This window comes from Mesoplodon mirus (genome assembly GCF_964341445.2).
Source record: "Mesoplodon mirus genome assembly, chromosome: 5".
In the NCBI taxonomy this organism is placed as follows: domain Eukaryota; kingdom Metazoa; phylum Chordata; class Mammalia; order Artiodactyla; family Ziphiidae; genus Mesoplodon; species Mesoplodon mirus.
The window spans coordinates 46,696,407-46,717,346 of NC_138980.1; the positions used below are offsets into that span (position 1 = coordinate 46,696,407).

At 41.3% G+C, this 20,940-nt stretch overlaps 1 protein-coding gene across 1 annotated transcript in view; it reads right to left on the minus strand.

Moving 5' to 3' along the window:
• MGAT1 (alpha-1,3-mannosyl-glycoprotein 2-beta-N-acetylglucosaminyltransferase) overlaps positions 1–20,940 on the minus strand; it is a 75,548-nt gene that overhangs the window by 42,023 nt on the left and 12,585 nt on the right. Inside the window, exon 3 of the mRNA XM_082620868.1 lies at positions 11,752–11,831. The gene's annotated coding sequence lies outside the window, so the exon portion shown is untranslated. The remainder of the gene's footprint in view (positions 1–11,751; positions 11,832–20,940) is intronic.

Genomic DNA, 20,940 nt, shown 5'->3' on the forward strand with positions numbered 1-20,940 from the left:
CCAGGGCGCAAACTGTGAGTACTGAGGCACTGAGGCACCATGGAGAAAATGTATTTTAGACGTAAATTTTGATTGATCTGATAGAGGCATCAGTCATCTTTTCCATGCATTGCAAATCTCGTATAGGATTCAGATAGGAATAGCATCATTCTCTACAGCTGTATTGGCAACAGATAGACACGAATTAACAAATATAGTAATATACACAGTTATTTCAGGCTTCTATTATTAGCACCACCTCTTGACTCATGGGGAAAACTCCTCCCAAACTTTTTTTGTTAATGTGACTATTGCATTTGTTTTGACAGAATTTTCTATTATCACCATTCCTCCTACCCACAACTTGCACTTTATTCCCAAGATGCCTCCAGACAGAATTGCTACCCCCACGCCCTCTTCTGCTCTCACCAAGGTGACTGGCCCCAGGTTAGCCAACCTTCAGTGCCTCCACCCATGACAGAGTCCCAGGAAAGCGTGCCACCTCACATTATATTCATGCTAACTAGGCTGGCTAGGCAATGCTCTGGACTCATAAAGGAGTCCCCCACAGGTCAGGTTGTTTCTGCTCCATCCAGGGAGGTGTCCTTCTTATACCCACAGAATGGTCATAGTACACTAATAATGCTCATTTCCCCCTATTTAATAGTAGAACTCTTCAGTTAAGGCTGAGTTCATGACCACAGCATTAGGTTTCTGCTGCATTAATGCTGCATAATAAGCAACCCCCAAATCTCAGTAGTTTCCCAAAAAAAGCCATTTATTTTTCTTTCAGATCAGCAGAGGCAGCTCTGCTTCAGGCTATGACTGATTTAGGGCTGCTCCACTTGTCTCTCATCCTCTGGACCAATGGCTACCTAGGGCAAGCTCTTCTGAATGGAGGGTGGCAGCTGTGCCGGTAGGGCGAACAGAAACACAAGGGGCCATTTAAGGCCTTGGCTCAGAACTGATATGCTGTCACTTCTGCCACATATGCCTCTGGCCGAAGCCCAAAATCAATGGGGTAGGGAAGTACTCTCCATCTTGGTGAACATCGCCAAGAGCGGGGAGGAGAGGAAGAATTGCAGGCAGATCATTCAATTGACCTCAGCTTTCCTTGCAGCTTGGTGTGTCCTTGCAACTAAGTTTTGGCCAAAGGGATGTGAGGGGAAGCAATGTGTGCAGCCTTGCCCTTGTAAGGATCGGAAATGCCCTGTCTTTCCCCTGCCCATCACCTGGGGGCATGGTGGGACTGCAGCAGTCATCTGGCCCAGAGGCAGATGGCACAGCCAGTCCTACCTCTGGACTGTTACACATATGTCATTTACACTGCTGGATTTTTGCATCTCTGTTATGGCATCTTAGAACCATAGTTAGCTAGTACACCATTCATTCATTCATTCAACAAGTATTTACTGAGTGTCTTCTCTCTGTCAAGCATTGTGCTAGGCCTTGGAGGAAGTGACAACGGGCAAAAGCAAGACAGAGACTAATGGATGTTGCCTTCCTTAGGACAGAGTAGCCTAGAGAAGGGAACAAATAAACACCAAATCTCAGTGAGTTAATGTGCTTAAAAGTCTATTTCTTATTCATGCAAAGTCTAATATGGTGCTTGGTGGCCCTCCTACATCTTCTAGTCAACTAATTTTGAAATATAAACTTCCCAGGTTTCTGGAACAGTGGAAGAGAGAGCTGGAAGATTACAGAATTTTTTACATGCCAAGCCAGGAAGTAGCTTATATCACACCATCCACATTTCCTTGGCCAGAACTCAGTCACATGATCACCCTTAACTGCAAAGGAAAGTGGGAATAGTAGTCCTCCTACAAAGCCAGGAAGAGGAACTCTGCCACAGATGCATAGTTATAAACTAGGAGAGGACTCTGCTCTGGCCTCAGCCTTTTTAGATTAGCTCACTTACCTCCTGAGTATGTGTGTGGCTGTGCCATTCTCAGAGTAATCCCTGAAATTTGCAGGAAAGCAGTTCAGAGCAGCATACAGCGGTAAATCAACTTCCTTCACTTTCTCTGATTCTTGTCGGTTCCAATCTACCACCATTCATTTCTGAGAACGCTGTTTTCTTCCCTCCATTTTATAATTCTCTCTCCTCCTCGTAAGTTGGGCTTCTCCATAGAAGCAGAATAAAGAGCATGTGTCTGTCTGTCTATCTATCTACTTATCATGCATGTGTGTGTGTGTGTGTGAGAGAGAGAGAGAGAGAGAGGAAGAAGGAGAAGGAGGAGGAGTGGGAGGAGGAGAAGAAGAAGAAGAAGAGGAAGAGGAAGAAGAAGGGGAAGAGGAAGAGGAAGGGGAAGAAGAAGAAGAAGGGGAAGAGAGGGAGGAGGGGAGGAGGGGGAGGAGGGAGGAGGAAGAAAAGGAGAAGAGAGTGATTGATTTTAAGGAAATGGCTCATGCAATTATGGAGGCTGGCAAGTCCAAAACCTGCAGGGTGGGCCAGCAGGCTGGAGAGCTGCAGGGAAGAGTTGATGTTGCAGTTCAAGTCCAAAGGCTCACAGCTGGCACAATTCCTTCTAGCCCAGGGGAGGTCAGTCTTTCTGTACCATACAGGCCTTCAGCTGATTGGACAAGGCCCACACATATTAAAGTCAATCAATTTGTAAATCTCACCCAAAAAGACTCTGACAGAAACATCTAAAATAATGTTTAACCAAATATCTAGGCACCATGGCCCAGCCAAGCTGACACATGAAATTAAACATCACATCTTCCAAGGCTAGTTTTTAACACTTTATATTTCTTGTCTAAAGTGGGAGGCAGAGTGATATGGGGGGAAAAAGTCAAAGGGTGGGTTCAAATCCCAAATCTTACTCATCTGAACTCAAGTTTTCTAATTTGTAAAATGGGAATAAGAATGGTTACCTTGAGTGGATCTGTAAAAATTAAGAGATCATATATGTGAGACACCTAGACTTATGCCTGACAAATGGTGACAATTATTAAGTTTTCAATTTGAAAAGAAGGTTCATTGAACACTCTATGTATCAGTATTTTTACTGACGCTTTTTATTTGCAGGTGACTCTCTGCCCTTTTTGTTTTCCTTCTGAAACTGAGCAGTGTATCAACAAGAAGAAAATTCCCTGCTACAGTGTATAGTTCTCATGTGGTTTTGCCATCTCCTGGTGCTTGAGTTGCCAGCAGTCAGCTGTGTCCTGGACGCTTTGCCTTCCTAATTTTCCATGAGCCATCATTGATGACCCATGGAATGGCACATGTTTGAACAACTTATTTAGGTACTCCAGAGAAAAACCAAGGGGAAAGAGAAGTGAGGAAGAGTGATAAGAATAAAGAAAAGGTGGGAGTTGGTAGGAAATGATGCAAGGAGAAAAAGGAACAGAAATCATACTTTCTACTAATTTTCTTTGTGTTCTTGTGTCAGTTTATAAATTAGCATCTGACTGACTGGACAAACCAACTTTTCTGATACTCTCATCCAGCCAGGCTACAGATTTCTCCATTGGGATGGAACTCAGGAAGCTTTAAAAGTGGGCCAAAGCCACATGGGGACATGTGCCATAATAAGCAACATCGTCATTCATAAGTTGAGTGTTGCTGAAGGCTTGGAGTAAGTAATGTAGAGGGTATCAAACAGTGCTCCTTTTAGACTTGGTTTCCTAGTTAGGCAACTGGCTAAGCCACTTGTACAAAAAGACCCCAAACACATTGGCTTCAACAAGACAGGCCTCCGTTTCCCTTTTAGTTAACAGTACAGAGATGGGCAGGTAGACGGTACAGAGTACTAGCTGAACTGCTCCACAAGGTCACTGGGTACTGAGGCAGGAATGTCGGCATTGCCATCATCAATACATGGTGTCTACCTGTGGATCCAAGATGTCACTCCAGTGCCACTTCAGTTGTCCCCTTTCCCAGCCAGGTGGAAGGGGCAGAACAAGCAGAGGGCTAAAAAGCTTTTTTTTAAAGGACATTACCTGGAAGTTGTCCTTCAATTCTGCTCACATCCCTTTGTCCAAAAGCTTGAAGGGAAGCTGGGCACATGCCCTGCCAAAAACTGCAGGGAGGGATCTGATCACTACATGGAAGAAGGCAAGACTGGGTGCCTCTGAGTAGCTAGGAGTCTCTGCCATACCTAATTCTTTGGAGGTTATTCAAATCCTTCATAAGAATCTGACCCAGTGGGCAACACCCCAATTTTCTCTTCTCTATCTGAGAAGCTCCCCTATCACCTATTTGAGGTTTCTATCTAAATTTCTATCTGAGAAATTCGTTTTTCTGCTTAAAAAGAAGAGAGACGCTCAAATCAGTGAGGTGACTCAGCCAAAAGCACTTGTTACAACTTGGAACTATGCCTGAACCCCCGGCCATGGCCATTCTGACTCAGTCAGGGGAATCTGAGGTGAGTGGTGGTGGTACTGTCCACAGCCAGGCTCCACCTCCTCACATAGGAAGTTCATCTGCTTTCCCACCCTCCCCCCACCCAATCTCTCTCCCACACTCATACCTAACAGTTCTCAACCTCAGGAGAAGATACCAAGAATACCAAGATTGAAAAATTCCATTTTGCTTCAAGGGCAGTTACTGGGTTTCCTCATGAAATGTCTTCACAATGGATGTGCTACATCTTCACTCTCCCCCAGTAATTACCACCAAAGTCCCCCTTCACCCAGTGTCTTCAGAGGTACTAGGTGAGGTGGGATGGGAGGGGGGGCTAGTTATCCCCATATTTGCCTCTTCTTCTGACATGAGGATAGTATTTGTCAGGTGTCATGGCTGCCCCCACCCCATTTCCAGGACTCCCCTCAAGGCAAATGCTGATCTCCCCTTGAGCCAAGTGTGCCTGTCACATCCTGCTCCTCCAGGAAGGTCCTGCTGACTGGAATGCAGGCTGGATCTGGGGTAGCCTCCTTGGCCCACAGGAAGGAAGCAGCACAAGAGAAGGCTGAGTAACAAGATAATGGGAGCCTGAGTCCCTGAAGATTGCAGAGCCACCATAGCAACCCTGAGCTGCTGTTTCAGACCTTCATCTTGTCTAAACTACCTTCATTTAAGATCTCACTTAAAGCATCCATCACCATCCTAATTGGTGGTGATGGGGGAGGTGGATGAAATACTACTTTCCAGCTGTCAAAGATAAAGCTAGATACTAATCAAAGCAGTAAGAACAGATTTTATTCGATAACTATTGCAATAGGGAAGAGGGTCCAGTGTAAACTAAACTCTATTTCAATTTGTGTAGAACTGGGCGTTTTAAAGGGAGAATGAGGGAGTAGGGAGGAGGAAATGAGGAAGGGTGGGAGCAGAGTCAGGGAAATGGAAACAAACAAAAAGCGGGATTAAGCCATTGGGATTTGCTAACTGACATTTACGGAAGCTAGGCTCCTACCCTCCTACAGAGACTGGGAGACAGGGACCCTATCTTCAAGTGTTGGCTGGAACAAACAGAACATTCTTTTGAGTTTTCCCAGGCAGGAACTTCAGGGGGCTGGAGTAGTCATCCTCAGGGACATGGCCTTGAGCTGTTAAAAACTATGCTAGTGTTTGTCTGTCTCTAAATGCAGGATATGGGTGGAGTCGTTATGCACCAAGAGCTCCTTCTGCAGTGCTCACAGTCCACCTCACTCCCATATCTGGGATCTTTGTGGGGCGGCCCCAGGATAGCTTGGCGCTTAGGACCTCAGGAGAGCGAATCAGATCCAGGGCTTCCTGGCTAGCAGCCCCACACATGCAGGCCCTCTCCTCTGCAGGAGACAGGGCAGCCAGGGGAAAAATCATTGGAAAACAAGCTAGGAGAAAAGGAGCCGCAGTTCTCATCCTTCTTCTTGGTGTCTCTCATGGTTTGATAAGCTAGAATGGGCCTTTAGTCAAAATCTGAGTCCCCTGCTTCCTTGAGCTGTGGAGCAGGGAGGAGGGTGGTCTGGATTGCACTTCTGGAGGCTCCGAAAGCGCAGCGGCAGAGATCGGGGTCTGAGCTATGACTTCAGGAGCGCCCCCCCAGACCCCCCATGCCTCATCTTGCTCCCTAACAACTCCTCTCCTTACCCCACCACCAACTCCTAGCCCCCATCCCCTACCCCATCCCCAGAGTACTCTCCTCTCTTTCACACCCGTTCTTGACCCCAATTACCATGTGTGCTTGCTGGTGCCTTCCAAAGTCAGTCTTTCTCCAGCTGTGCGTCCATCTACCTGTAAATTTCTCCCTCCTCCTTTGCTTGGCTAACACCTACTCAACCTCAGCCATCAGCCCTCAGCTGTCAGCTTGAACACTGCCTCTTCATTTTGTCTTTCCCTGAACCTCCAAACCAGGTCAGTCTCCACTCCCTCCTAACTCTGGATTTCTATCATTTCTGCCACCATTGCTTACCTGTCTCCCTGTCACTGTCATGACCATCTAATGGTTTTACATACTGGAATGAAGCAGCATAAAGGTAGCAACCCTCTCATTCTTGCCTCATCTCTAGCACCAAGGAGGGACTCAGGAAATTTCAGTTAGATAAGCAGATGTGGAAACCTGATTGAATGGTGGAAAAGAGGTGTAGAGCGGGAGAAAAGTGAGGCCCCAGCTGCCATCCACTCTTCCCTGAAGTCTGACAGTGCAAGGAAGCACATGAAAAGAGAAGTATTTCAGGGTACAACAGAGTAAAGGAAGGCTGACTTAACACTGGGGTCAAAGCCAGCATGTTTGAAAGTGGAAGCTAGGGAGCCAGTGGAGAGGAGAAAGTTGAGAAGGTGGGGAGGGGCATAGAGTTGAAGGAAGGGGACCTGGTTTAGAAAAGGCAACAAGAAAGTAAAGTATGCTCAAAGAGACATAAAAAAGCAGGCATCACAGGTCTTAGTAGTGTACCTGCCCTGTAGTATTGTACCTGTTGCACAATAAATGTTTGAAGGGGAGAGGTGAAAAATTGTGGTTGCCTATTTCAGATGACCTCAGTCTTCTTAGGGAAATAGGAGGGTAGGTCTTATGAAAAATGGGCATTGAGAATCAAGAAATATTCTCTGGTGGTGGGATGAACTGGGAGATTGGGATTGACATATATACACTAATATGTATAATAGAGATAACTAATAAGAACCAGCTGTATAAAAAATAATAAAATAAAATTCAAAAAAAAAGAAATATGCTCATTTGTTAGTGTATTAGTTAGGACTGACTAAGTTCTATAACAAGTAGACTCAAAATACAATGGCTCTACAGTGTAGCCTCTATGCTATAGAAATTTAATTCTTTACCGTTAGCAGTCCAGGATGGGTATTCAGGTCAGTGGGTAGTTCCTCTCTTGTTGATCATTAAGGCACACAGGCTCCACCATGCTCTAAGGTCTAGAGAAAGTGGGAAGAACATGCAGAGCATGCAAAGGAGGTTCTCATGGACCTGGCATGGAAGGAACACACATTTCTGTTCACATTCCTTTGGAGGGATCTTAGTCATGTGTCCTCAACCAACTATAAAAAGGGCTGGAAGATATTAGTCTAGCTGTGTGCCCACAGGAGAGAACAGACTTTGATACACAGCTAGTGGTTTTCACCACTGTGGTAGGCAGAAAAATGGACCCCAAAGATGTCTACATCCTAATCCTTAGAACCCATGAATATGTTACCTTACATGGCAAAGGGACTTTGCAGATGTTTAGGACCTTGATATGAGGTAGTTATTCTGCATTATCCCCCTGGGTCCAGTGTAATCACAAGGGTCCTTGTAAGTGAAAAAGGGAGGTAGGAGTCAGTATCAGAGTGATACAGCATGAGAAAGACTTGTCTGGCCATTGTTTGCTTTGAAGATGGAAGGGGGCCATGAGCTAAGGAACTCAGGTAGCCTGTAGAAGCTAAAAAAGACAAGGAATGGATTCTCCTCTAAAGCCTCCAAAAAGAATACAACTCCTGCTGATACCTTGACTTTAGCACAACTTCAGATTTCAGACCCATTTCAGATTTCTGATTTCCAGAACTCTAAGATAATACATCTACATTGTTTTAAGCCACCAAATTTTGGAGATTTGTTACAGCAGCAAGTGGAAACTAATACAACCAAATTCGGTAATTCCTTTTTTAAAGAAGTACCTATTAATGGTATGAAGCGTTATTTTAAATTTTAAGAAGACAAGACTATGTGTTGACTTTCCACCTTATGCACAAGCCTATTGACTGCCTCATGAACTCTCGGGAACCAGTCAGGGCTGGAGGACTTTAATGTGGAGAGGTTCTAGAACAGCAGTTCCCAAAATGTGGTCCCCAGACCAACAGAATCTGCCTCTCCTAAGAACTTATAGAAATGCAAATTCTCAGCCAACCCAGACCTACTGAATCAGAAACTCTGGGGCCCAGCAGTCCGTGTTTAACAAGCCCTCCATGTGATTCTGACATTTGCTCAAGTTTGAGAATAGGACTAAGGCTCTATTCTAGATTGAAAGAAACTAAAAAGAAGCAAAAATGAATTAGCAACACATAATTCTAAACTGGGTCTTTTTATTCCAAAGGACATTATTGGAACAATTAAAGAAATCTGGATGGAGTCAGAGCATTCATAGTAATGAATCCATGTTAATTTCCTGATTTTGATGGTTGTGTGGTGGCGATGTAGGAGGTCCTTGCTTGTAGGAAATATACACTAAAAGTATTCAGATGTAATGAGGTGCCTTGTTAGGAACTTAATTCTCAAATGATTCAGGGAAAAAACAGTTTTAAACTATAATTTCCATTTTTCTTTGAGACTATTTCAAGATTTTTTTTTAATTTTGAAAAAAAAAAAACCCAGCAAGATACCATTTGTCAAATATCAGCTTGGCAAAGGTGAAAAACATGTGTAACACCTAGTGTTGGTGAAGGTATGGGAACCAGAAAGTTTCACACACCATGGTTGGAATTATAAGTTGTAATATTTTTGGAAGGCAATTTTACAATATCTATCAAAAATTTAAAAGCAAATTTTTCTTAGCAATTCTGCTGAGGGTAAGGAAATATATTTTATTGCAGTACTCTTTATACTAGAAAAAAACTGGAAACAACTGAAGTGTTTATCATTAGGTGACTGGATAAATAAATTATGGTATAAAATATGCAGTGAGTTACTTGGCTTTAGACCACAACTTCTAAAGGTCCTGAACCAAGTTCCCTTTTGCTAAAAGATTTAAAAAGTCTAAGGAAAGGCTGTGAAAGAATTCTGTAGAAAGTTATAAGGCGCAGGGTTGAGAGCTTGGCAGATAGCAGTGTGACAGTCAGGTTCCAACCAGGAACATATAAACCACTCTAAGTATTTGGATGGAGGGAATCTAATGCAAGGGATTGGTGACATACTCAGGGATCAGAGAAAGCTGATACAGATACAGCTTTTAAAATAACAATGCTCAAGGAAATAAAAGACAAATTTGAGAATTTGGCAAATTATAAGAAAGGAGGGAGATGGAAAGTCCATAACTGAAAAATAGAGTATATATTTAATAGCAGATTACACAGTGAACTGGAAGATAAATTATATCCAGAATGAAGCCTGGGTAGGGAGTGATGGGACAAAGGGATGGAAATGAGAGATTAAGAGGCATAAGAGATACAGTGAGAAGGTCTAACATACCTTTATTTGGAGTCCCAGAAGGAAAGAGAAAGATAATGGTATAGAACAAATATTCAAGCACACAGTGGCTGAAAATTTACCAAAACTGAAGAAAGATACATATCTACAAATTTAACAGCCCTAAGAATCCCAAGCAGGATTACTTACTAAAAAGGTAATCCATACCTAAACATATCATAGTAAAACTGGAATAAACTAAAGACAGAGAAAAAATCTTAAAGAAGCCGTTAACAAAAGAACATATTAAACAGGCAGATGAACAGCTGACTGCTCCTCAGCTAGAGAAGAAGTCAGAAATTGGTGGCTTGATGCCTCTAATGTGACAAAAGAATGTGATGCTCAACCTAGAATTTTATTCCCAGAAAAAATAACTGTTAAGAACGAAGGTGGGGGACTTCCCTGGTGGTCCAGTGGTTAAGAATCCGCCTTCCAATGCAGGGGACGTGGGTTCGATCCCTGGTTGGGGAACTAAGATCCCACATGATGCAGGGCAACTAAGCCCGTGCGCCACAACTGCTGAGCTCGCATGCTCTGGAGCCCATGTGCCACAACTAGAGAGAAGCCTGTGTGCCACAACGAAAGATCCTGCATGCCACAACTAAGACCCAACACAGCCAAATTAATTAAGTAATAAAAAATAAATAAATGGCATTATTCAATTCCAAAAAAAAAGAACAAAAGTGGAATAAGCTGTTTTTAGGCAAACAAAAGTTGGAAAGTTCTACCTCTAACAGGACAGAATGTTTTAAAGAAAGTTTTTCAGACACAAGGAAAATGACTGCACAAGGAAAGTTAGGGAGGGAGAGAAGAATGAAGAGCAATGGAAAGTAATTATAACAGTAAATATATGGATAAATCTAAATAAATATTTGGTGTAGAAAATAATAATGTATTTTAATACATATCTATACATTTATACATACATAATTAAAATTCACAAAAACAATAGCATATAAGATGAGATAAATAGTTAAAGTATTCTAAGATCCTTGCGTTGTCTAGGATGAAGATAAAAGTATCAATTATCACTAGGCTTTGATAAGTCAAGAATGGATCTTTTAATTCCTTGCCCATTAAAAGAATGGAAAAAGTGTACAACTTCCAAATCAACAGAGGGAAAGATAGAATAATAGAATAATTGTGATAGAATTCTAATAGAATAATTCTAATCCAATCTGAAAGCAAGAAAAGAGATAACAGGGCTTAAGATTATGTGGGATAAATAAAATCAGTGAATAAGATTGAAAGCAAAACATAACAGAAGTTGTATATTAAAGGCCTAATGCTCTTGTTAAAAAAAGTTATCAAACTTAAAACAGCAACAACTATATGCTATTTCCAAGAGGCACATTTAAAATAAGGACACAGAAAGGCTGAAAGTGAAAGTATGGAAAGAGCTATGCCAGGTAACAATAACCAAAAAGAAGCTGATGTTATTAATACCAGAAAAAAATAGCCAAAATAAGCCAAAGGCATTACTACAGATAGAGTTTTACTTCTTAAAGTTTCAATACACCAGGAAGATATAACAATTCTGTATTTTCATGCACCTAATAACGACTTCAAATATATAAAGCAAAATTCACAGAACTGTAAATAGAAATGGATAACTCAACAATGATCTCATTAATCAATAGAACAAGCAGATAAAAACTCATGAGCAGAGAAGATCTGAACAATACATTACAAAATTGATCTAATGTCTTTATCTAGGTGACTGCACCCAGCATTTGCAGAACACATGTTCTTTTCCAGTGCCTGTGAAACCTTCACTAAGGTCAAATACACACTGGGCCATACACAAATCTCAACAAACTTCAATGGATAGCAATCATATAGAGTATGATTTCTGACCACAATGTTATAACAAAAAATATAACTAAGAAGTCCCTATATGTTTAGAAATTAAAAATATACTTCTAAATAACCTGTGGGGGCTTCCCTGGTGGCGCAGTGGTTGAGAGTCTGCCTGCCGATGCAGGGGACACGGGTTTGTGCCCTGGTCCGGGAAGATCCCACATGCCACGGAGCGGCTGGGCCCATGAGCCATGGCCACTGAGCCTGCGTGTCCGGAGCCTGTGCTCCACGACAGGAGAGGCCACAGCAGTGAGAGGCCCACATACAGAAAAAAAAAAAACAAAAAACCTATGGGATCTGTTGTAATTATCTGTGCTTTCTGTTCTTTCTTATCACACCAGAGGTCTATCAATTTTAATTCTCTTTTTAAAGTACCAACCTTGACCTTTGATCCTCTCTGTTGTGTTGCTTTCTGTTTCATTGATTTTTGCTCTCATCTTCATTATTACCTTCCTTTAACTTTAAAAAAAATGGGATAGATCATTAGTTAACTTGACAATAATGTTCGTATGAAGTTTTACAAAAATACAAAGTGCTTTTTAATTAATCCTCAGAGCAACATTGTGAGTTGGGTCTTTTCCCTCATTTTACAGATGGGGAAATTATAGACATAATTATTGCATTCACTGAAATACTGGCCCTAAGGTTTGCATCCAAGACCAGAGGAACTTCTCCTGCCCATCCCAGGGCCTCCTTTTATTCTTTGAGAACTTAAGGAACACTTACCCCATGGTTAAGATGGTGGAAGCTTGGCTCTCACCAACCCTTACTTCAGTAATCGCCAGCACATCTATTGCCAAGAAAACATAGAGGTGGGGAGGAAGTGGAGAGCAAAATGTGTACAACATGAGTGGGCAGGCTGCTTAGCCAGCAAGGAAAGTGTGAAGCTGCCCTTGACCCACCCATACTCTTGATCACTGGACTAGAGCTGGAGGCTCCTCCTGTTGACCCCTTTTCCAGAATAAAAAAGACAAAGCATGTTTGCTTAGAAACAGTGGATTTCTTGCTTAGAAGCAAGATACCACTGAGTAAACTTATCCAAGAAAATTTTTTTTCTCAAATATTGTGTAGGGTGGCCCTTGGAGGATTTTCTTGGCTTGAGGAAGGGCCTAGATTCCATTGCCTGAGTGTCCAGATGTTTGAATCCTTGGACAGGGGTCACCACACTGCCAGACTTACTTCCCACACCCTTCTACAAATGCTTCTCAGTACAGGCACATTTCTAAGGGCTCTAATAACACTAACTTCTCCAACCTTCATTACAACCTCTGAGGTTGTTACTATTATTATCCCAAGAAGAGGTAGATGAGGACACACAAGCAAAAAACAGAAGGTTTAGTTACTTGTCTAAGTCATCCGGGAATAAGTGAAAGAGTCCTTATTTGAACCCAGGCTTCATGGCGGAGAGACTGTGCTCTTGGCTACTACACTATGTCACCTCTCTACAAGGGATTCACACAAACTCCTTCCTGAGCATAACTGATACTATTCATAGCCTGAGAAGAACTGCCAGGTCTAAATGGGAACACTCAAAGGAAAGAAGAATCGAGTTAAGTGTTCTGACTTCCTTCTGCATTGTCTCCAGCCAAGGCCCTCAGCTGAGGCTGGGGAAGAGGCATGGAGAGACCTCCCAGGGAACTCCATGGGAAACCTTAAGTTCCTGATGCAGACTTCACGTCCCCACTGTCTGTCCTCAGCTAACTGATCCTCAGGTGACCATTTCTCAGTTTGAATCTCATAAGGGAAAAGTTCCTTGCATTGCATGACTGGTATTCAGTACCATTTCACCCTTAGTGTCTCTGTACGTAAACCAAGATGAAATTATTTTTCAGGCTTTCACTTTCCGACAAATTTGCTAGAAATAGAGAGCACACTCCTATGGAAGCCTTTTCTAAACTCACTGTTTATTAAGGTTTTCTCTTCCTGTTTTATTGCTCCTCCCTCCGCTTGCCCTTCCTGTGAATTCCATATGAACTGAACTCATTTCAGAGTCTTTCCCATACTCCCCACATCCATAAGCTGTGAGACCTTTAGTAAGTTTTGGTTAAGTTTTTCCCCTCCCTAGGAATTTTCTCAGTTCACATAAAATTTCTAATTTATTGGCAAAAAAAAGGTGACATAGTATCTTATTGTTTTAATGTCTGTAGCATTTGTAACATAAAACTTTAGAAATTTGCTGAGACTTCAACTAAAAGGGAATTTTTTCAAACTGTTGCAACAGGGAGTTTTAAAGGGAATGTCTCATCAAACTTGAGGAATGAAAGCGGTTTTATAGGGGAAAGAAACAAAAGCAGCATTGAACACTGCGATTTGGGTGGGTTTTGGTCAGGTCAGTATTGCAATCTTACAGAAATTAGTTTTACTTCCTGATTTGGCTCATTGTGCCTGTTACATCCTGTTCCCGGAATTGTTGACTCAGGAATTTAGGAGTGAGCTATTCTCTCAGAATAGCAGAGAGCAAGGAGGTCACTGTATATTCAGAGAAGAAAAATTTACAGTTCTCTGCATTCCCCCTTTTTATTCCTGACTTTGGTTATTCATGCTTTCTTTTTTTCATGATCAGTCTCACCAGATTTGAAACAGACATTTGGCTCTGTTCTCTATATTTTTCTATTTTGTTTTTTTCTGCTCTTTATTACTTCCTTATTTTAACTTTCATTAGGATTTATTTTGATTGTTCTACTTTTTGAGATGTTGCTTTGGTGATTACCAGGTTTTCTGATTTTCTGAAATATCTTTCTAGGCTGTAAATTTCTCTCTAAGCACTGCCTAAGCAATATCCCTCTGCTTTTGATATGTAGTATTTTCATTGTCCTTCAGTTGAAAATACTTTCTTCTTTGAACCATGATTTTAAAGTGTATTTGTAAATTTATGAATATAATAGACATGTTCTAGGTATTTTTTATTATTACTTTCTAATTTAATTTCAATTATTTAAATTTTGTTGAGATTTACTTTATGGTCCAGCATATATGTCAACCCCACCCCCCCCAGCTTTATTGGAATATAATTGACACATGCCATTGTGTAGATCAATTTTTGAAAATGTTTCATGTGTTCTTGACAAAAAATATGCATCCTTGATACACTGGTGCATAGTTCCATGCATATGTGTTAGAATGCTTGTTAATCTTATTGTTTAAATCTGTGTCTTTACCAATTTGTAGTCTGCTTGTCCTATTAACTAAAGAGAGGTGAAAAAAAATCTCTCATCATGAGTGTGGATTTTATATTTCTCCTTTGAGTTCTACATATTTATTAGGTAGATACTAACTTATAACTGTTCTATCTTCCCAGTGTTTTTTCTTCCCTGAAAATTTGTCTTAATGTAACACCTCCCTTTATCTCTAGGAATGGTTTGTGCCTTGAAGTCCCTGTTCCATCTAATATTAGTAGAGCTACACCAGTTTTCTACTGGCTTCATATAACTTCTTTCCATTCTTTTACTTTCAGACTTTGTGTCCTTATATTTGAGTCTTTTGTAAGCAGCAACATAGTGGGGTTTTGTACTTTCGCCCTATGTGCTATGGTCTATATGTTTGTGTTTCCCAAAAATTCACAGGTTGGAACCCTAATACACAGTGTAATGGTGTTAGGAGGTGGGGGCCTTTGGGGGGTGATTAGGTCATCAGGGTGGGGCCCTCATGAATGGGACTAGTGTTCTTATAAAAGAGACCCCACCTGACTCCCCAGCCCCTTCTGCCATGTGAGGATGCAACAAGAAGTCTGCAACCCTGAAGAAAGCCTTGACCCAACAATGCTGATCTCCAATCACTCTGGACTTCCAGCCTCCTAAACTTGAGAATTAACATTTTTGTGGTTTAAAAGCCACGCAGTCTGTGGTACTTTGTTATAGCAGCCCGAACAGACACTGTCTGACAATCTTTGTCATTTAGTGAAATTAAATTAAATGTAAATATTGGTATTTTGTGGAAGATTTACCATCTTCTTTTGGTCTTTTTTTTTTTTAACATCTTTATTGGAATATAATTGCTTTACAATGGTGTGTTGGTTTCTGCTTTATAACAAAGTGAATCAGTTATACATATACATATGCTCCCACATCTCTTCCCTCTTGCGTCTCCCTCCCTCCCACCCTCCCTATCCCACCCCTCTAGGTGGTCACAAACCACTCAGCTGATCTCCCTGTGCTATGCGGCTGCTTCCCACCAGCTATCTATTTTACGTTTGGTAGTGTATATATGTCCATGCCACTCTCACTTTGTCACAGCTTACCCTTCCCCCTCCCCCATATCCTCAAGTCCATTCTCTAGTAGGTCTGTGTCTTTATTCCTGTCTTACCCCTAGGTTCTTCATGACTTTTTCTTCTTAGATTCCATATATATGTGTTAGTATACGGTATTTTTCTCTTTCTGACTTACTTCACTCTGTATGACAGACTCTAGGTCCATCCACCTCACTACAAATAACTCAATTTCAATTATTTTTATGGCTGAGTAATATTCCATTGTATATATGTGCCACATCTTCTTTATCCATTCATCCGATGATGGACACTTAGCTTGCTTCCATGTCCTGGCTATTGTAAATAGAGCTGCAATGAACATTTTGGTACATGACTCTTTGAATTATGGTTTTCTCAGGGAATATGCCCAGTAGTGTCACCCTTCTTTTTAAATTTACCTTTTTGCTTAAAATATTCTATTAGTATTGAAATCTGTTGTATTTTTATGATTCCTCTAGATTTTACAATATTCACAAAAGTAACCAAAACCTTCACCCTAATACCGCAATCCTTTTTACTCTCTCTTATTTATCAGTCTTGTCTGGTATTTTAAGCCTATCTTAACAACTCTACATTTTTATTGTTTGGTATAAAATGTTGTTACATTTGCTCACATATTTTGTTCTTTCTTTTTGCATCTCAAAACCCCACCTGGGATCACTTTCCTTCTATATTAAAGTGCATTCTTTAAAATTTCCTTTAGTGAGGGTCAGCAGGGAATGAATGAAACAAATTGTCTTAAAATGTGCTTATTTTGTCCTCATTCACAAGAGGTATCTTCATCAGGTATAAAATTCTAGGTTGACAGTTATTTTCTACCTTTATACTGACATTTTCATTCCACTCATTTGGCTTCCATTGTTGCTGTTGAGAAGTCTGTTCCTTTGAAGGTAATTTTTAAATCTTTGGCTGTTAATTTTTTTTCTTTGATTTCCTGCAGTTGCACTATGATGCACATAGATATGACTTTGTAAATTTATCCTATTTGTGTTCTTTGAGCTTTTAAATCTATAGACCTGTTATTTTTCATCAGTTCTGGAATATCCTCAGCCCAATTACCTTTGTCCCTTTTCTTCCGTCTTTGCCTTCTAAGACTGTGGTTAAATATATGTTAAAACTTCCTAGTGAGACCATCCCATCTTTCTGTGTTTTCCCATATTTCTCTATATCTATGCTGCATTCTGGATAACTTCAAACCTATCTTTCAGCTCACCAATTCTCATTCCTCCTGTTTCACCATCTGTTGCCAAATACATCTTTAAATATTTTAAGCAGTCGTTTTCACAAACGCACCCAATAATTCTAATGTGACATCTGCGTGGGTCTGTTTTTCTGCTGGTTTCCAGTCATGCTGCCTTTTTCCTTATATGCCTGATTATCTTTGACTGCTTGCTGACTATTTCCCCTGAAAAATTGTTACCTGAGGTCTAAATTGAAGGAGTCCTCTTCTGAGGAAGTTTTATTTGCTTCTGCCAGGCCTCAGGTTGTGTTTACCTGGGTTGTAAGGGTTGGTCAGGGACCACAAATTGTCAGGATGTTCTCTTTTTCTTCAACCCTATTGCTATGCTCAGTAACGAGGTCAGTCTCTAAAGTACCCTGGGGGTGGGGAGGGGGATGGGTCTAGATTTGGATTTTTTGTCCTGAGGGTGTAGTACTCTGGGAACCCAGTTTAACTTTAGAAAAGTCACCTATAAGATTCATCATCTTGGGTGAACCTGGCCCTATCATCCTTCTCTCTCTCTCTCACTCTCTGTGGCTGGTGAAATGGTGCCTAACGCTGCATCATCAACACAGTCTGTGGCCTAAGCTGCTTTGGTGTTCACCTCTGATGACGAGATCCCATCTTAAAACAGCTCTACCTGTTTAAACTGCAGTCTTTTCATCCTCCATGCTCTTTTAAGGGGAAGGGAGGGCACACCACCTGCATTTTAAAAAACAGGTGGGAAACTGATCCAAAGAACCTAGACTACCTTCACCAGAAACAAAGTACTGTCTCATCTTTTCAACATCATTTTTTCTTTTCTAGACTTTGAGATTTTCCAGTCCAGATTTTTAGATTTATATACTTTATTTCTATCCTTCTAGTGCTTGCCCATGACATTTTACCATATTTAACTCAACAAAATCTAGAGTTAAACAGCATCTTTACCCTCCTCCTAAATAATACAAGCACTTCAGCCTGCTTTCACACAAATGTCCCAGCTTCCAATTTACCTACTATTGTCCAATATTCCAATTCTACTTATCTTTTAGCCTTGAGAATTAGACATGGCATTTTAAGAAACACAGTGTTTCAATTTACCTACACCTTGGCAATTTTATTTTTCTTCTTGCATGTCAGACGTCCTCTGGGAGGTGGTGGTGGCTGGTGGTCCCTAAACTAGCTCAAGTCCTGAGGTGGGCTTGAACAGATGCAGCTGCACCAGCTCACTGGATCTGTTCTTCACAGTCTGCCTGGAGTGGCTGGACACCTGAAGACCCCTCCTCATCTGGGATCAGTCCAAGCACCACATATCTGGCCCTAGGTAGACTGTGGGCCCATTTTCCATGTGTCCAAGTCAATGGAGGCTGTAATAGGAACATGAGCACCAGGAGGTGCTCAGTGGGCTGGGGCACTCAGAATCCCCATTCCTGTGGTAGCTGTCTTCTCCCTTGTTATTTAACCTGTGTCTCTTTCAAAAGTAGGTGATGCATTAGGTCCACATGGAGCTCATGTAGATGAGTGTGTGTGTGAGGGGATTGGGGACTTCAAGCCACAGGCACACCAACAGCCCAGGCCACATGGAAACCTTAAGTAACCTGATCATCTAAAACAGTTAGAGCTGGCCCTATATTCAGCCAATGAAAAGATTGGTCGATGCTCAGTGACTATTGGGAATCAATAGTCCATGGCCTCTTTCCTTTCTGCCCACTGTACACCAGAACTGCCAGGGACTAGCCACTCTGGACAATGCGTGAGCATTTCCAACGCTCCCTTTGATCAGGCCATCCTATTTTTCCCATTCTTCTCTTAAAAGGACCCAACTCAACATCCTGCTCAGATGTCATCAGTGCCTCCCTTCCCAGTAGGTGGAAGTCACTTTCCTTGGAAAGCCCACAGTTTAGTTCAGCATCCATTAGGGTGGCTTTGCTGTGGTCTCTCTCCTCTATCTACTCCTGCTTCCTAGTACCTAGGACAATGGATGCGCCTAGCAGATCCTCAACAAGGATTTGCTGAATAAACTAATACAAGTCTGTGGATAGGGTCAGGTTTGCCAGTGCTGCATGTAGAGAAGGACAAAGAGCAAGTGTGGTCATGACATTTCAAAGTGGAACTGAGTGGCGGAAATGCTCTTTCCCTCTCCCTTTTCTACAACCACCCCTCCCCCACCTCCACCCTCCTCCATCAAAACTTACCTTGTTTGGAGGCAAAGTGAAAGAAATACTTCTAAAAAGAGGCATGGAAACTGTATGTATGGAAACAGGAATCCTAGAGAGAATCAGAAAACTATCTGACCAGAGACTATTCTCTTGTAAAGAGTGGATTTTGGAGCCAGAGAGACCTGACTTACAACTCGGTCTCTACTGATAAGCCCCACGTGGAGTATTCTCAGACAGGTTACTTAATTCTCAGAAGACTCGCTTTTCACTCTTCGAGTTACCTAGTTAATAGTCTTATACATAGTTAACAATATTTTGTTAAATTCTATCTGTTCCCAAGAGAACTGTTTCTATGTTGTGACTCCTCACTCACACAGCCTGTCCACTCCCAGGGGTCATGATCCAGCCCTAGTATGAGGATTAATCCAACGTGCACTTCTCCTGGTGGAGGCACAACCTAATCTCTCATGAACTGTGAGCCACTAGCCCTGTGGGATGAGTCCTCTGGGCACTCCTTGGTTTGGATCTGGTATAACTTACCCCCCAAAGATAAGAAACACAAATGGCTCTCTCTGTATGATACTCCACCTAAAGTATGTCAGAGCCTGTTTACTTTTGAAGAATTCCTTTATTGGAGTTTCACCTTACCTTGCCACAACTATCTGGCTCTTCATGGCCGAGAGTGAGCCCTGAATAAAGTATTCACAACGTTTTACAACAGACAATACACACACGCAGTGCATGAAATCTTTACAGTAACACAATCAAACATTTAACAGGATTAAGAAGCATGAATTTCCTCCTATTCCTCCATTACTGGCAGCTACTTAGCTTTTTAGCTCTTGCAATAAAATGCTCTCCTTCTCATCATTCCTATTCATAGGAATCCCTGAATCAATTCTTTTTGTGTAAGGTACAAATTCATGTTGAAGATGTGTTCCATTAGTTATTGAATGTGCTGAATTTCTGTCCATGGTAGAACTCTTCATTTGTAGCATAATGTGTGAGGTTTTCACTTATCACACATTCATCATTCATTGAGAGGGTTCATTTGAAAATTTTTAAAGTTTCACCCATTCAATAATGTATAGCACAACATTACAACAGTCCAATCAACTTGAATTTATTTATGAGTGACTCTCTCCCATCTCCTGTTAGATTTATAAGTCTACACTTTTTACATTTCCTGCAATGAAATCCAAATTTTGTTTCAGAAGTTGTCATCACTCCCGGCAAATCAGTTAAATCAAAGTTATTCTTCATGATCACTACGATATTAATTTATATTCCCTGAAGCCTGCCTCTCCCTGAATTTGCCTACTGGAGGTCCTTCTTGGATCTTTTCCACTGACCAATGGTAATTGGAATTCAAAGCTATACCTGAATTTCCTACATTTCTATTCACATAATTTACCCAAATAAGAACTTTCTGATGGTGACTATGGGACTTCTAATTGAAGTCTTTTTCTCATCTGTGTCTTTTATGTCCAGAAACACCTACTTATTTTGAAGGTTTTCTCATACTCCATAACTTTGATAGGTTTTATCCCCAGTACGAACTATTTTATATTCCATAAGGGCTCAACTACTTTGACACTGGAACCTTCCTTGCTGGCTATGATTGAAAATCACAGAGAAGAAAATTACTCATGGTTTCACTTATACTATGTAAATTATAAGCCATGAACAAGGACCTCAGACACTCTTATACTCATAAGATTTTTCTTCCATTTGGGTTCTCTAATGCTAGATAAGCTCTGCCTCCTACAGAGACATGCTCATCCTGGTCCCATCCAGAGCATTCCCTCCCTCGTGAGTTCTCTTCTGTGATGCGCTACTATGACTTCCCATATTTGTCACATTTAAAGATTCCTCCCCAATATGGGTTCTTTTATGCTTGGTGAGATTCGATCTGATATTGAAAGCCTTTCCACACTCGTTACATTGGTATGGCTTCTTTC